Genomic DNA, 17,547 nt, shown 5'->3' on the forward strand with positions numbered 1-17,547 from the left:
CATCATAAGCCACGTGTCTCCCGACTTGGCTACCAACCAATGTCGCATGATTTTGTCCTGAGTAAGTAGCTCTTAAAGTGTGATCCCTGGACCAGCAGCAGTATCCCCTGGGAACTAGTTAGAAAGGCAAATTTTGGGGCCCTACCCTAGAGCTACCTGGTCAGAAAGTCTGGGATGGGGCCCAGCTTGTATTTTAACAGGCTGCTAGGTGACTCTGATGCAGACACAGGTTTGAAAACCATAGGTCTTAAGCAAACCCAAACTGCCAATTTGGGGTGTTATCCTCATAGTTAAAGTTTAGAAATATCCATTAAGACCACCTCCTGTGAAGGCCTGAGATCTTTCTAAAAAAATATGCATCTTAAACGTTTCCCCAGGGCCAGGGCCAGAGAGAGGTGATGCATGGCCTGTGAGAATTCTGGTGGGAGCCAGCAGGAAGAGGCTTCTGAGAGGCACCCCTCTGCCACAGCCCAGTGGGCAGTGAGTGGGCTGGGAGTGCCCTGTGGCTGGCTTTGCGTAAGTCACCTGCTATTATAAGGGTGCAAGAGGCACTTCACGCGTGGCTCCTGACATCGGAACAGAGCTCTCAGTATCCTTTGGCTCCTTCTGACTTAAAGTAGACCGGAGGGGGAGTGGGGAAGCACTATCTTGCATCCTAATACACTCTGAGGATGGGCGCCAGGGCACACGCTTTGCCAGCCTCTCCTTTCTGCTTCTCTTTGGAGGGAGCCAGAGCCCCAGGAAGGTAGAAACTCTGCCTGCCTGCCATCCACAAGACAAGGAATTCAGGCCAACCTTCTGCCACGTCCTCCTTTTCATCTCATCACGGCCACCGTTTCCCTCTACAGAGCCTTTGTCAAACACAACAGACAAAGCCTCGGAATCCTTCTTAACACTCAGCTCACAACGCCACGGCTAATCAATCAATGCTGGCAGACAACATGAACTTCACCATGTGGCTCAGTGCACCTCAGGATCTTGTATTAACAGAAGCTCCAAAGGATGGCACGGCTACCTTAGAGTCTCTTGGTAGGAACAGGTGACTGCCATTAATGATTTCTAATTTTCTGCATATTTTCCCTCTTAGGGTAATAAATTGATACGTTTATTGCTGGCTACATGAAATAGGACTCAATTCCTTTTCTCCTAAACAGCCTTGCTAGAAGTGAGGCCCAGAGGTTGGTGAGTTGATCTGTGGGCCTAACCATCCTTAGTAAGGGAAACTGAAGTTGAAACGTCCAGAAACCCATTCACAAGGGGTCTGAGTCCCAACCTGAACACAAACAGAGCAATCTAAATGTTCAGTCCCGTTCTCTTCCTTCAAAGTGCTCATAATACAGTTTGAAAAGCAAAATGAAAAATACAAATCAACATGCCAAATTGCTAACAAGAAAAAACATCAGAGGTTCCAAAAGGGAACTAGCAGAGAGTTGAAGAAGGCTTCATGGAGTCACAACTGCATTTGGACAGGCGGAGAGCAGACGGGAAAACAGCCCCGGCAGGAGGAGCAACCAGCGCCAAGAGCAGAAAACGGGAGGGCGCCTGGTGTGCGGGGTCTGTGAGGAGACAAGCTTGCTTGCCAGGGCTGCCTGCTGAACCTGGACTTGGGCGGGGTGGAGCGGCACGCAGCACGGAGGGCTTGGGCACAGCAGGCAATTGAGAACCACTGCTCTGACGACTCACTGAGCGAGTGTGGTGTGTAAGAAAGATCAGTCCACAGCATACGGAAGAAAGAGGCTTGGGCAAGCACAACAGAAGATCGGGCCGAGGTCTCTTCTGGGTTCAATGCCACTGAGTGGTCTGTTGTCTCTCCCTGCCTGCCATCCACAAGACAAGGAATTCAGGCCAACCTTCTGCCACGTCCTCCTCCTGTCCCTGTCCTGCCACCGCACTCAGCACCATAGAAGCCCCAAAGCTCCTCCAGGTTCCCTGCGGGCTGGGAATCCCTGAGGGGACCTACCACAACACGGTCGTAACTTACGCATTACAGTGGCAGCGGGGTATGATGGCGATGCGATTGGGCTTGGAGGTAGCCTGCCTGGATTTGAATCCCACTGTATCCCTTACCAATGTGTGATGCTACAAAAGTTACCTCACCTCCCTGGGCCTCAGTTTCCCCATCTATAAAATGGGGCTAATAATAGCATTACCTCATAGGGTTGTTATGTAGCTCAATTAATTAACACAGGTAAGAATTAAAACGAAGGCTCCCACACGGTAACTGCTCGTTAAATGTAGCTGTTATCAGTAGTATTTATTACCCCTATATTAACTATACTAGTTGGCAGGTTCTTTTCATGATTTATTTCAAGTCAACCAGTACACTAGTTTTTCTTAGAAAATGTAAACATCCCTCAACTGCACCTGGGTCCACACGTAAAGTCTTGGTCCTGGAGAGAACTTGGGAATGATTCAGTCTACCTCCCTCTCATACAGAGGAGGAATCTAAGACTCAGAGAGGCTCTTTGTCAGTGATGAGTGAAAATTCTTCTCTCCGTTGGTTTGAATTGTCCCAGATCACAAAGGCCTCAGAGAGGAAACAGCCACGCCCCCTCCTGAACCACTCTCCGTGTCACCCTTCCGGCCATTTGGAATAGTCCCTTCCTACCATCGTCAGTATCTGCAGCCGGAATCCCCAGGAGGACTAAAATTCACCCGTTTCCAAATCCTCAGAAGTTCCAAAGTGCAGAATCATTTCGTGTCTCCTTCCAGGTGCCACTAGGACCAAGCCACAGTGTGCCAGTCACGTAAAAGGGATTCCATTTTCCTGGTGTGATTTTGGACTCCGGGTTGCGGCCACCACTGACCGGGTAACATTTGCTTCTGAAACACAGAACCATCTAACTGGTGAGTGTGCGTCCAGACAGAGGCAAGGCCTTTGGGAGAAGAGCTTAGCCAACGGAGAAAATCTTTAATAAAAAAGATAAGCAGGAAAAAAAATCAAAAATCTCAACAACGGCTCACAGAACACAAGAGAAAGGATGGGAGAGACTCAGCGCTCACCCCGTGAGAGGGACAGAAGCGCTTGAAGGGTAAAGATGGGGGGAGGGGAAGGACTGATTTTCTAAAATTAGGCTCACCACATGCTCAAGTCCCAAAGCCCGGCCAAAAGGAGGGCCGACCGCCGAGGAGTCCCGGCGGCTTCGGGACATTTCTGCGTCCGATGGTGCCTGGCTGCCAAGCAAACCCCCTCCATCTCCAGTCCTCCCTGCAACACAGAATGACTCACGGGGCTTATCTTCTACTGTCCTTTCATCTCCGCCTCCCCTAACTTACAACAATGTGCTGGGAAAATATTCCCGACCCGGCAGTAAATCCAGACCCCTGCTAGTCACAAAGCTGTTTATCCTGAACTCTGCCTGGTCAGTTGGAGAAATATGCCTTTAGTTAAGCTGCTTTTTACATATAAAAGTGATAATAAGTAAAGCCTCCACGAGTACCAGAACATGGTCAATTTGGACTAAATTCACAGATTCCAGTGCAAGCAGCCAAGGGTCCGCTAGTCTCCAGCACAAACATCCCCGGCTCGTCATTAACTGAAAAACAAAGAGACGGGAGAAGACACGGGTGCGAGCCTCGGTGTACAGTCTCACCAACGATGTGCCGTTCTCAAACTTCCATTTATTTTTCAATAGGCACTTTATTTTCAACTTCAGGGTTATAAAAGTAGTAAGTGCTGGCTACGGGAAATTTAGGAAGTCCAATAACAAATCCAGGGGGTCACTTCTGAAAAGGTTCTTACATCGATGGCTGATGGTCAATAAAAACCCCAAGTCTGGCCGAGTTCCAACCTCAGCAAGAACATTCTCCTCACCGGCTTCCAAGCCGACTTTCTAGGTGGACAGAATCTTCATCGGCTGCCACTCATGGCTGCATCATATCGCTGTGCTCTTACAACAGCCACCGGGCTCCACCCCAATGCCTACGTTTCTGGGGATTCTCTGGCAAGAAGCCACCGCCTCCCCTGTACTATGTGGTCTCTGTGACAGCCAACAACCCCCTCGTCATACCAACACTGAGAGGTGGGGGGCTGCCACTGGATGGCTGTGCTGACAGGACAAGGAGAAACCAGGGCTATTTTGTGGGTAGCCAACCAGGCAATGAGGTTTGGGAAAGGGCAATGCTTGGAAACTGATAGCTATGAAATCAGGGTGAGGTGTGGCCAAAGCTAAGCTCGGAAAGCCCTGGTACCTTCTGGCCAAGGCAGAATCCAGAGAAGCCAGAAAAAGAGAGCTGATCGCGTTTAGAGAAGACATGGTAAGGTCGTGTGAAAGGGACAGGACAGCAGCTTCCATCCACGGAGGGCTGCAATGAATGAGCATTAGGATCCAAGGGCTATGCAGTAGATTACTCAACACAGAGTGGGGCGAAAACAGGTTTACAGTTGTTCATGTAGAAAACGATACAATAATTAATAAAATAATAATCTATATATATAAAAGGCTACGCGACCGTTATGACCGGTCGACCAAATGACCAGTCGACTGGTCGCTATGATACGCACTGACCACCAGGGGGCAGATGCTCAACACAGGAGCTGTCCCCTGGTTGTCAGTGTGCTCTCACAGCCAACCTCCCATGGCCGCCCAACCTCTCGTGGTCCCTCCCCCCCTGGCCGGCCCCCAAGGGCCCGATTGGGACTGGGCGAGATGGGCCCCGATTGGCCCCGATCGCTAGCCAGGCCAAGGGACCCCACCCGTGCACAAATTCGTGCACCAGGCCTCTAGTACAAGAATAATCCCTGTGCTTGCCCCACCTTGTATTTATTGAGTGCCTACTATGTGTAAACTATGCAAAACAGGACTATGAGTAACAGGAGGAGCTTACTCTGACAGAGCTCTGGGAGAAAATGCCATTAATGTGGGGGACTGACTGTTGTAGTTCTTCGGAGAACAGAGCTGCCTTTCATACCATGCCAGCCCACACGAGGGTCTGTTTAGCATCCTTCAAACCTGCCCCAAATGAAACCTGCAGGCCTGCTGCCTTGAGGCCACCCGATCCTTAGTGCTGCCTGCTTACACCAGCTGTCCTCCAAGGTGGCTGGCGTCTCTCCATATCACTAGAAAGCCGCCCATTCAGCCTATGACGGAAGGGCCTGGCGAAGGCTATGTACTCTTATTAGACCAAAACTCTTCCATTACAAACCCTTTCGGTTGTTTTACCTGTTTCTTCCCGCCAGAGTGGAAGAGCTGCCGTTTGTCTGAGCAGCGCAGCTGTGTGTGCCTTGGAGAGTGACGGCGACACAGGTGCCGCCCTCACATGCCGCCTGTGACCAGCACTCGCTCTGGGTAAAGCCCCTTGTGTCACTGGACATGCCACGCGGCTCGGCCCATGAGTCTTCCCAGTCCCCAAAAGTGACCTGAAGACAGAACACTGCAGTGGAAAGAGCGAGCCTGGAGGGAAAGCCCTGAGCTGGAGGGAAGCGAGGCCAGAACACCACGGTGGTGCCTGCTTCCTTTGGGAGTGAAATGCCAGGTCCGGCCACGCCGTGAGGAGAGGAGGATGCTGCGGAGCCCTGGCTTCACAGGCATGTGGAGCCCCAGCAGGCATCAGGGCTGTGTCCTAAACTGGTTTGCAGACTACGTGGCCTTATAAAATACTTTTTCCTCATTTGTACGTATAGATGAAACACTTCACAAAGGCATTACAGTTTGCATTTATACATATAAACTCATCTTTATTGAAAAAGTAAAAATGATATAAAACTGGGAGTGTCCCACTGTCACAATACTTACTGATATAGAAAAGAGAGAAGATAATCCTCTTTCTCTGGTAAATGAGCTCATATTCAGGGCTGTGATGACAAAGGGCTAACACTGAGTGGCCAGATTATTATGATCTCTGAACGCATAATAATCTGGCCACTCAGTGTATATCCTATATAATAAAAGGCTAATATGCAAATTGTCCCCTTGATATGCACACCAAGTTCCCGGGGTCTCTCCTCACCTACCCCAACCAGGAGTTGGACCAGCAGGCAGGCCGGCCAACCGACCATGTCCCCTCCCCCTGGCCAGGCTGGCCGGACCCCACCCATGCACGAATTCATGCACCGGGCCTATAATATATATATACACAGAGTGGCCAGATTATTATGCGTTCAGAGATCACAATAATCTGGCCACTCAGTGTATAAACACAACAGTGCTCGTCACAAAGGGACTGCTCTGCGAGTTCGTTCAATAAGAAAAAAGAAATAACACTTTTAAATGCTACCGTTTGGTACAACATATTTAACAGAAATTTGCGGTGACCCCGGACAGTCCAAGTTTATGAGGAAACTGTCCATAGGCTCCAGGGCTTCCAAGCCCAAAGGGGAGGAGGCTGTCTGCAGGAGGGTCCGCAGCGAGGGGCCAGCACCTTCTGAGTAAGGGCCTGGCCCAGCGTCCCAGCCCGGAGGGCTGGCCGTCACTGAGTTTCCCTTGCTCGTTTGGGAGGCTTTTAACCCAGAGCTCTCTAGGACTGTGGCCGGATAAACACTTAGAGCTTGAGATTAATAAAGATACAGATGTCATTTTAAAACCAGACTCTTAAATTTATATAAAATAAGATACAGAATATTTGAACACAATTGATTAGATATTTGATGATAATAAGGAATTATTAATTTTGGGGTGCAGTGACAGTATTGATTCTTTTAAAAATCCTTACCTTTTATACACATTTAAATATTTATGGCTGAAACGAAAATGTCTGAGATTTAGTTCAAAATAATAGGAGGGCCCAGCCTGTGTGGCTCAGGGTTGAGCATCAACTCATGAACCAAGAGGTCACCAGTTCGATTCCTGGTCAGGGCACATGCCGGGTTGTGGGCTCGATCCCCAGTAGGAGGGCATGCAGGAGACAACTGATGGATGTTTCTCATCAATGTTTCTATCTCTCTATCCCTCTCCCTTTCTCTCTCTCTAAAAAAATCAATAAAAACATATTTAAAATAATAATAATAGAGGCTGAGCTACTGGTAAGAGGAGAGGAGGTCGGCTAGGTGGAAGGCTGGCCCCACGTGAAGCCAAGCCACAGGGCCTCAGACCCAGAAATTCTGACCCCTCTTCATTTGCGTCCTCGCGGTGTGGCTCAGTCAATTGGATGCAAAAAAAAAGTCTGGGTCTCGTAGCCATACCTGGAAAAAAATAATAATAATAGGAGGTAGGGAAGGGGAGAGGGTATAGTTAAAACAAGATTGGCTATGAGTTGACTTATGTTGCAGCTGTATGATGGGTATATGGGGTTCATGATATTATTGTCTTTTTTTGTATATATTAAAAATTCTCTGTAATAAGAAAAAAATAATGCTGTGGAGGTTTTTTTAAAAATAAAGAAAGAGAGCTAAATGGCTAAAAAAAAAAAGCCTAGGCATTCCAGAGAGAAATGGCCAGAGGAGAGAGCCTGCTTGAAGAACTTGGGAAACAACGAATTCCGCCTGAACCCACCAGTCAATGATGACACACAAGAAACACTGAAGGGGCACTTTAAGGGAGAACTCGGGGGTGGGGGATACAAAGGGAAGACAAATTGACATGTTCTCCATAATCAAGAAGAACGTAACCGCTTCCAGGAGTATTGCCAGTTAAACCTCACTTCCTCCCGAACACGCACACCAAGTTCCCGGGGTCTCTCCTCACCTACCCCACCGACACATTCCCTCCAGACAATTCCCCTCCTCTCGGCACAGATGCCAGGGAGGTCTCCTGGAGACAGACATCAAAGGAGTCGGGGCCGGCGGCCCAGAACAGGTCACACTGTCAGAGGGAGGCTAGGAACCACATGAAAAGCAGGGAATCCACAGGGCGTTTTATTATTATTATTATTTTTTAAAGAGCTCAGAAATGTCTTTGGTTTTAGTTTTAGTTTAAGGACAGCTACCTCTGGGGCCATGGCTTTGAAGTCATGCAGCCCAGAGCACACGGAGCAGCAGGCCAGGCAGGGAACAATGGTGCACCCAGTGGAAAATAACAGAGCGATCCGGCCGCTGAGGGCTAGTCTCTCCTCACTCAGTAATAACCCACAAGATTTATGCTTCGTCTAAGGACATGAAAGAGGAAAAGGAATCACTGCTAGATATAAATAGTGTAGCTGGGGCCAGATTTGAAAAGCGATCAAGGCCAGATTTACAATTGCCCGGCCCCCAAAAGCAGCCATAGTATATAGAGAGTAAATGAAAGAGACTCTGGTGGAACCCCACTGATGACCCCTTACTTAGAGGGATAAGGGCTAGAGGACAAGGGGCAGGGGGAAGAGAGAAAGAGAGAGAGAGAGAGGGGGGGGGGGGAATTTCACTTGGACTGTTTACAGCTCTAAAAAGCAGTATCTGAAAAGCATGGGGCAGGAGGCCCAGTGCAGGCAGAGGTGTGGTATCTACAGCACGCGGACAAGGGTTTGCCCAGATGTGACGAACAGGTAGGCTGGCCCCAGTCACAGCTTCGAGTTATTAGGGAGAAAGAAAGGGAAAAGGCCCCAGCATAAAGCTGTCCCCCTCTCAGCAGCTCCAACAAACAGAAGAAAGAGGAGAGAGACAGTCCTGTTAGACCTGACCTGTGTCCAGCATCTTCCCGCTCCCACCGGAATACTGAAGAGCTGAAATGGTGACATAAATTTATACTAACAAACTCAAGATCTAAAAGGAGATCCTGTCAGCAGCAAGGCAGACAGAGGAGAACCAAGTATAAATTACACACCCTGTCTGGGCAAATACAGGACCTGCCAATCTTTCTTCATCCAAGGACAAATAAACAATACAGACGATGAGGCTTCCAGAAATAGTCTACAATACAACATCACAGTGTTGCATTTAAGATACCAAAAGTAGCCCACTGGAAACAAGTTGGAAAATACATGCTTTTTAGGCCAAAATGTTAAATAAAAGGGGGAGGGGCTAAATAAAGGAGGGAAATATTGTAAGGAAACTAAAAATGCAGTTGCATTATTTAAAATCTCCATTTAGATGCAGTAAGTAAAGAAAATACTATAGAACTGAGAATAAAATACTATAGAACTGAGAATAAAAACAGGGAACGTTAAAAGAAATTAAAATGGTGAAAAAAGATGCAATTGAGGACAGAACTGATGAGAAGGAAATAATAAAGATACAACAGAATCTCTGACCTAGCAATTCTTCTTAGGAATTTATCCTATGAAAACAACCAAAGACGCGTGCATGCACGAGATGTATATAAAAACTTTACAATAGCACTGACTATTAGAGCAAAACTTGGAACTGGCCTAAGTTCCCCACAATAGGGAACTGTTCCAGTATGCTACATTTATACGGTGAAATACCATGTAGCTATTAGAGATCATCTTTTAAAAGAATATATTCTTACACGGAAATATGCACACACAGACAAAGGCAAGGCTATCTTGTGACAAAAAACATCAAGTGCCTCTGGGAGGAGGCCAATAAGACACCCCTCCCCCCAGATACTTTTTATATTTTCCAATTTTCTACAATGATCTTGCATTACTTTTTTTTTTTTTTTAACAATTCAAATCCACTTTAATGTGACCAGTCGGGTTCCTCTGGGTTGTATTACTTTTAAATGAGAAAAATATCCCAATAGATGTTTTGGTTAAAACAAGAAAAAAGAGCCTTAGGCAACTTTAACATGCAGAAACAGGGCTGCCAAAAATCAGTTCCACTGAGGGCAAAGGCAGCTCTCCCCACCGCTCAGGACTGGCACCTTACAGTTGGCCTTATTCTAAAGCAACCCAGCCGGCTCTCCAGAGCCCTTAAAGCAGGGTCCCCACTGCACCGCTGTAAATTCACAGGACGCTTGCCTCTGCTAATTTACTGCCGGGCGGGCAGGCAGGCGCTCCGCTCCATCCTCCCTTCCCTGTGCCAACATATTTCACTATTTTTAAATAACCTGTCAATTTCTAAAGGTAAATATTAGGGTAAGCTCCTTCGCAGGTATCATAATTCTCTCTCCACTAAAATGTTTGTGAATTTTAAATCTTTCAACTGAGGCACTTGTCCTGCATGAAGTGACCCTGTGGACCACGGACTCCAGCTCCATATTAACGATCCCAGTTCCAGGACTTCCAGGGAACAGTCACAGGCAGGCGGGGAATGGAGTCTCCAAGGAGACGACAGACCAGAGGGTTCTGGAAAGGCAGGAAGGATTCCCTGGCAAGGCCCTGGGCACCCACCCCAGGTGGGTCTGCTCTCCACAACTTAGACACCTTTTCTAAGTTACTTCTTCCAGCCTTCAGACATTGAAAACAAGTCATTCGATCATATATCTTTCTTCCAAAGATCTTACTAAATAAATTTAAAATAATCCTCCCACCGAAGAATCCATAATTGCCAGGCCTATGTTATGCACAGGAAAAGAAAAAAAGGTTACAAAGGGAAAATAAGAGATTCATGAAAGTACAGAAGAGACCTTAAAATTTAGCTCAATTATTTACTGACAGATGAATAGATAAGCAAAACGTGGTATGTGTAGACAATGGAATATTAGACCTAAAAACGAAGGAAATTCTGACACAGGCTACAACATAGATGAACCTTGAAAATATTATGCTAAATGAAGTAAGCCAGACACAAAAGGCCAAATACTCCATGAATCTATTTATACTGGAGGCCTGGTGCATGAAATTCGTGCACAGGGGTGGAGGAGTGGTGTCTAACTGCCCTCCCCTGCTGGCCTGGTTGCCCCTAACTGTCCTCCCCTGCAGGCCTGGTCGCCCCGCAAATGCCCTCCCCTGCAGACCTGGTTGCCCCCAACTGCCCTCCCCTGTAGGCCTGGGTCCCCCGCAACTGCCCTCCCCTGCAGGCCTGGTCCCCCCCAACTGTCCTCCCTTGCAGGCCTGGTTGCCCCCAACTGCCCTCCCCTGCAGGCCTGGTCCCCCGCAACTGCCCTCCCCAGCAGGCCTGGTTGCCCCCAACTGCCCTCCCCTGCAGGCCTGTCACCCCCAACTGCCCTCCCCAGCAGGCCTGGTCGCCCCCCAACTACCCTCCCCTGCAGACCTGGTCCCCCGCAACTGACCTCCCCTGTAGGCCTGGGTCCCCCGCAACTGCCCTCCCCAGCAGGCCTGGTTGCCCCCCAACTGCCCTCCCCTGCAGGCCTGGTCACCCCCAACTGCCCTCCCCTGCTGGCCTGGTCCCTCCCAACTGCCCTCCCCTGCTAGCTTGATCACCCATAACTGCCCTCCCCTGCCAGCCATCTTGTGGTGGCCATCTTGTGTCCACATGGGGGCAGCCATCTTGTGTGTTGGAATAATAGTCAATTTGCATATTACCTCTTTATTATATAGGATTATTATATAGGATAGGGTACATAAGTCAAATTCACAGGGACAGAAAGTGGAATGGTGGGCCTTTCTGGCTGGGGCGACCTCCCCATGACAGCATGCCTCTCTCAAAGGATCGCCTTCATCCCTCTCCAGAAGAGGAAACAGAGGAGAAGCGGCTGGTGCAGGGCCCAGTCCCTCCTTCCTGGACGTGAAACGCTCAGGATGCTGTAGAACCACCACCGTCTCAGCCAGGGCACATGGCGGCCGGGGTGCTGGCTGCTCCACGGTCCTCCGCCCGCCTCCAGGAGGGGGGCTTACCGAGGGTGCTCCTTCAGAAGGGAGCAGCACAAAAGCACCCGAATCAAGACGAGGTGGGAACCATCCTAACAAACACCTTTAGGACCAAAAAAAAAAAAAAAATGGAATGGTGGTCACCTGGGGCTAGAAGGAGAGAGAATGAGGAGTTATTGTTTAATGGATACAGAGTTTAGGTTGGGGAAGATGAGAAAGTTCTGGAGATGGATGGTGGTGATGGTTGCACAACAATGTGAAAGTACCCCATGCCACTGCAATGTAACTTAAAGACGGCTAAAATTGTAAATTATTATTCATAGTCTACAAATTGGAACCTTAAAAAAAGTCATTTAACTCAATAACTCTTCCACTTCAAAAAAAACAATCCACCTGCTACACAACTTGCTAAAACTTCTACAAGGAGAGCTTGGGATGTAGGTGACTCGTGCTCCCACCTCATGCATGTTAGCCCCAAACTTCAAGGCGATCAAATGTACTTCTGACTTCAAAAAAGCTTATACAAACGCTCCTTGCACCAGGACGGCCTCTGAAAAGGGTTATTTTCCCGTCAGCTGCAAAGGCCCTGCCCGCGCCCATGGCTTCCCTCGCCTGCTCACTAGGCGTCAGCCCGCGGTCACGCTTTGGGCCACAGGGGCCTCTGTCGGTCACACCGACGGCGCAGGGCCAAACGTATGGTAGGCTTTTGTTGTTGTTTATTTGTTTATTTGTTTATTCAAATTGCTAAACGTGCCAGAGCTTTTGACTTGCACCTCTGACAAATGATCGGGTTCTGAAAAGTCCCTCTGCAGGCAGCTGGCGGTGACAGTGGTGCGAGGAGTGGGAAGGGAGGAAACCCCTTCCCTCATTTCCACCTCAAAAAGACACCCAGCTTTGTTTTGGGGATTCCCAGCCAGCTCCTATTCCTCACTCTTAGAAACTAAACAAAGAGAAAGATCCAGAAATGCTTGGGCAGAGGTCAAAATGGTTTCAGTTGTGGCCAATAGGGTCAGTGTTTTCTTTCAGGCAAGGGCCGCACTGGGGAAAATTTAAAAACCAACAATAACAAACCACCTACCAACTGTGAACACACTGAGAAGAGAAAATTGGGTGCAAAATGGAAATGGATTTTTTTTCATGGAGTCAGATGCCCAAGGGCTCACCAGAGAACTCTAGGAATGGTTGCAACAGAGGAGCGATTCGTAACAGCAAGCTTTTCTCTTTAAAGTACTCGTGGAAGTGCCAAAGGGGCTGAAAACCATTTCCTCAAGCCTTCGGCCCTGTCCCTGGGACAAGCCGTGCCCTCGGTCAGCACCCTGGCCCGCGCCCTCCCATTAGCCTCCCCAGACCGTCTTTCCCCCTCCAGCGCCTCTAACAAAATGAGACCAGAGTAATTTCCCTTAAATGCCACAATCATCTTCCCACGGCTCTGCTCAAAACCCTTTGATGGCTGCTTACGTCATTGTGCATTTGGTACAGACTTTCTAGCCTGCTTCTCCAGCCCCACCTCAGTGCAGACTTTTTTCCTCTACTCCCAACAAGCCGGAGTCCTCTCAGGACCTGGGTTCGAGTCCCGGGTCTGGCTTTTACAGCTGGGTGGTCCAGAACACTTTCGTGAAGGAAGGAGGCTGAGTTTTGGAGACAGGTGTGGCCTTGAATCCCACCTCTGTCACTTGCTAATTTGCATCACTTGGGTAAATCACTTTGATTCTCTGAGCCTCCATTTCCTTACTTGAAAACAGGGATTAATACCACGGGGTTGTTGGGAGGATAATATAAGGGAGAGACTATAAAGTCTTGGCAGATGCTCAGTCCCCGGCACATTTTCCTCAGCGTCTGCAAACGTGACTTCCCTCACTGCCCAGCATTGCTGTCAGGAAGACACGCTGGGGAGTGCTTTGAAATGGCCCTGTGCTATGTAAACAGTATGTGTTATGGCCACTTTTGAGCTCACTTTGGGACATTTTCCTAAAAGGTTCCTTGTCCCCTCCCCTTCCAGGTCCCTGGCAAGTCCTGCCCTCACCTCCACCCCGGGGCCTTCTCTGATCACTCCCTGGGATCTGGGCGTGCCTTCTGACCCCTACCACGCCATCCTACGTGGCTGAAGGCCAGCTTCTCTTGTTCATTACTGTTTATGTCCTTTATGGTTGACCCAGGTAGGGCCAATTCTCTGTAGGAACACTATAAACTCCCTGGAAAACATACACTTCATATTCCCGAATGTTCCCAGGGCCTCCCTGAGCAAACACCTCAGTGCCCCCAGATTGCCAGGCACAGGCAGAGCACATGCTGGGAGCTGCTGCACCAGTGGTGGCTCTTAAGGCCAAAATCACCAAGAGGCCACCCAAGAGCCAAACTGGCCCTTAGATGTGTCATTTGACTCCTGCACGGTGTTTTAAATTTGAAGTAGCTAACAATCCTCACAAATCACAAGATTCCACATTTTGTAAACATTCTGGAAGATCCAACCAACCAAGTCTGCATTCTGGCATGGCTGCACCTTTGAGATGAAGGATGCTCACCAGTTTGCCACAGGCCCACCACTCCCTATCGCCTCCAGACTCACACGTCACACTGTTAATTTACACAAAAGAGAGCTGGGGTCAACGTGAGTTCCTTTCCCAAGTCGCTATCAAAGGTCAGAAAATTTGTTTCCAGCAAAACAGGCAAGGAGTGAGTTTCCTTGTGGAAGAGATTATTCCCAAGCACACACGAAGGTCTTGGCAGAGAGTCCCAGGGGTTCCATGCAGCTCAGTGACGGCAGGAGGTGTCTGAGCTTGCTGCCCGGTGAGCCCAAGGGGAACCTTGGGGAACAGACAAGTGTTTTCCGGATCACGGAGTTAGAAATGAGAGGCTGGGAAGTGAGTGGATCCTCAGGGTGTGGTATAAGGAACGGAGAGGTCCAGGGAAAGCGCCGGAAAGCAGACTGCAGTGTCTGAGAGCAGACCCCCTCACACCGCTTCCACCAGCAGGGTGTCTGGGGCAGCCCTCTCCTGCCTGCTACCACAGCTCGCTCTCTCTAGACCGCTTTTTACCTTCTTTACAATCTTGTCAATTCTGCCTGTTCAGAGAAATTCTAATCTTTCAGTGCTGACCAGCCAATCAGCAGCCCTTTGGGTTAGGACCGTCCCTGGGGTTCTGGGGCCTTGGCTGTTTTCACCCTGTTGGCTGCTCAAAGGGCTCTTTCTTTGCTGCCACAGACATTCTTCCCTGGGGTAGGGACAGGCTGTGTGTGTGTGTGTGTGTGTGTGTGTGTGTGTGTGTGTGTGTGTTAGGGGTGGAAGTGGGGCTGGGCTAACGAAAAGATGACAAGGGGTGGATGGATTCTACGTGCTTGGAAGTTCAGAAGGCCGTTGTCAAAGAACTGAGGGATTTCCCAATCACTCTCCCGATCTCTCCTCTTCCCAAGAGTCTGTGCTTGGTGTATTCAAGACCCTAGCCTGCCTTGTCCTCAGTAATACCCTTGCTAAGAAATTCCTGCCAAAAGACGGGGCCCATATTTGCTTCCCAAATGTGTCTAACACCTTTCTCCCCATCGGACACAGAGGGGCACAGAGGAGACTTTGAAGAGAACTGACCAAGTGGTTCTGCCACTTACTAGCTCAGGGGCAGAGCGAAGGATTCTGCTCACCTGGTTCAGTCATCATTTCAAATGGAGACCGCAGCCAAGAATCAACAGGGAGCCGAGACTCATGTCAGAAAAGCAAAAATGGAAGAATTAGGAAAGATCTCCAAGAACAAAGATGTGTCATTAGAGACCAAGGCTAGGATCACCCACACTCACATATTCCCAATTACTATGTGAATGTTGGACAGAGAAGAAGGCTGATAAGAAAAAACGGATTCATTTGAAATATGGTTTTGGAGGAGAGCTGTATAGGTACCCTAGACGGCCAGAAAGGTGAGCAAGCGGGCTCTATAGCAAATTAAGCCTGATACATCACTGGAGGCAAAAATGACAAAACTGAAGCTGTCCTACTTCCGGCACATCTAAGAAGGCAGGGTTCTTTGGAAAAGACAATAATGCTGGGGGAAAAAGAAGGCAGCAGGATATGTGGAGACCAGGTGTGAGATGGACTGACTCCCTAACAAATGCCATAGGCAGGAGTCTACGGAGCTGAGCAGGGCTGTTGAGGACAGGGCCCGGAGATGTAATTCATTCATAAGGTCGCTAGGCGTTGAAGCCAACTCACCGGCATGCAACATACACATAGAGTTCTTGTGGAAATGAAATGAGGCAGCACATGTAAAGTGCTTCCCATCTCTGTGCTTGGCACATGGTAAGGAGCCTCCTGAAGCGACCGCCATGGTCAGCTATTGGGCAGTTAGCACAGCTTCGGCAAAAGGCCAGAGTTCAAATACTGGCTCAGCCACTTACCAGCATGACTGAGGAAACCACTTAGTCCCATAGCGCCTCACTCAAGCGGTTATGTGCGAATTAAACAAACAAACCAAGCCCCGAGGCAGGGCCTGGCAAAGCGCATGCCCAATAAAGGAAAGCTGTAATTCTTATACTTGTTACGATTATATATTCCCAGCGTCTCCTTCATTTGTCTCGTTCTAGATCACAAAGCAGCAGAGACCTGAGTACAGTAGTGACCTATAAGCACATTAACAATAATCATCATCAGGATCTTACCTGGGATGGGCCAAAGCCACGTGACTTCATATGGGACTTGATATGGGAAGGTAGGCTACAGCTTTCAGCTTCCTCTGACTCTGTATGTCTGAATGACTGGCCAGGAAATGGTACCTACTCACTTTCGTGCACATTATGATCAGACAGAAGGAGTGTCCCATGCATTTGACTAGTTTTCCATAGCGCTTGTCCTATGTACCAGGCACTGTGCTATGTGCTGGGGACATGACAGTGAACAAGCGCTGGGAATGTATAGTTTTCAAAAGTCGTCAGGTGACTCTGAATATCAGTCAGGATTGAAAATCACCACATGCCCTGGCCAGGTAGCTCAGTTGGTTAGAGCATCATCCCGATACATCCAGGTTGCGGGTTCAATCCCTGGTCAGGGCACATACAAGAATCAACTAATGAATGCATAAATGAGTGGAACAACAAATCCAAGTCTGTCTGTCTGTCTGTCTCTCTCTCTCTCACACACACACACACCCCTTTCTCTAAAAATCAATTTTCAAAAATCACCACTTGATGCTTCACTTGGAACAAGGCTCTGGAGGTAAACCTAACAGAACTGGGCCTCTCCCTCTCCCTCCTGCACTGTGAGGTTAAGGACTGCATTCTCCTCAAGAATATGGAACCCACATTTCATAAATGGAAGAGCAGAGAGCCAGTCTCCTCTTCCCTCCGCTGGCCTCTGCGAGAGCCCCACCTCCTGTCCTCAATTTGAAAAGGGCAGCAGTGAGGCCCTCCACTCCCACCACCTCCACTCCCGCCCCCCAACCCCCACAGACCTCCACCCTACCACACCCCAGGAGGCTGGGGTCTTAGCCCAGCCCTAGCCTGGAAGCAGCAGCTGGGTGTGTGCAAGCCCCAACCCCCGCCCCCTGCAGGCCCCACACCTCGTGATAACAGCCATTTGGCCAGCAGCTTCTGGAAGGCCTAACCGCTCAACAGGCAGAAGTAATTTGCCCCAAGTCTTGGTGCTGCTTGGAGGCAAAACAATTAGTAGGTTGATGACAGCCTGATGCTTCAGAAATCTTTTTTTTTTTTTTTTTTAAGGGGAAAAGAGGTTGCTTAAAAGGAGCCTTAGCTCAGAAGGCAGTTCCTCCACCTTACAAATTCCATGTCCTCTCAATACACACCCGTCTGTCACAGGAGGGAATCTTTTAACTAGCAAAAGAGCAAGAAGAGAAGGAACTCGGATCAACATCACAGACTGTACAATAAAGCTGGTGCCCATTCACCTGGAGGCAGGGAAGAATCAAGGAAGAATTTCAAAACCTTTTTATACAATTAAAGAAAGGGATCCGGTGGCCGGAAGGAGTGAGGACAGAGATCAAGACGTTTAAGGTTTGCTATTTTAAGCTCAAAATAAATCACAATAA

The 17,547-nt window shown here is 48.8% G+C and overlaps 1 protein-coding gene across 2 annotated transcripts in view; it reads right to left on the reverse strand.

Annotated features, from left to right (window-relative positions):
• Positions 1-17,547, reverse strand: part of NXN (nucleoredoxin) — a 147,940-nt gene that overhangs the window by 105,692 nt on the left and 24,701 nt on the right. The window lies entirely within an intron of this gene.

The sequence above is a fragment of the Eptesicus fuscus genome, chromosome 20 (assembly GCF_027574615.1).
Source record: "Eptesicus fuscus isolate TK198812 chromosome 20, DD_ASM_mEF_20220401, whole genome shotgun sequence".
Lineage (NCBI taxonomy): Eukaryota > Metazoa > Chordata > Mammalia > Chiroptera > Vespertilionidae > Eptesicus > Eptesicus fuscus.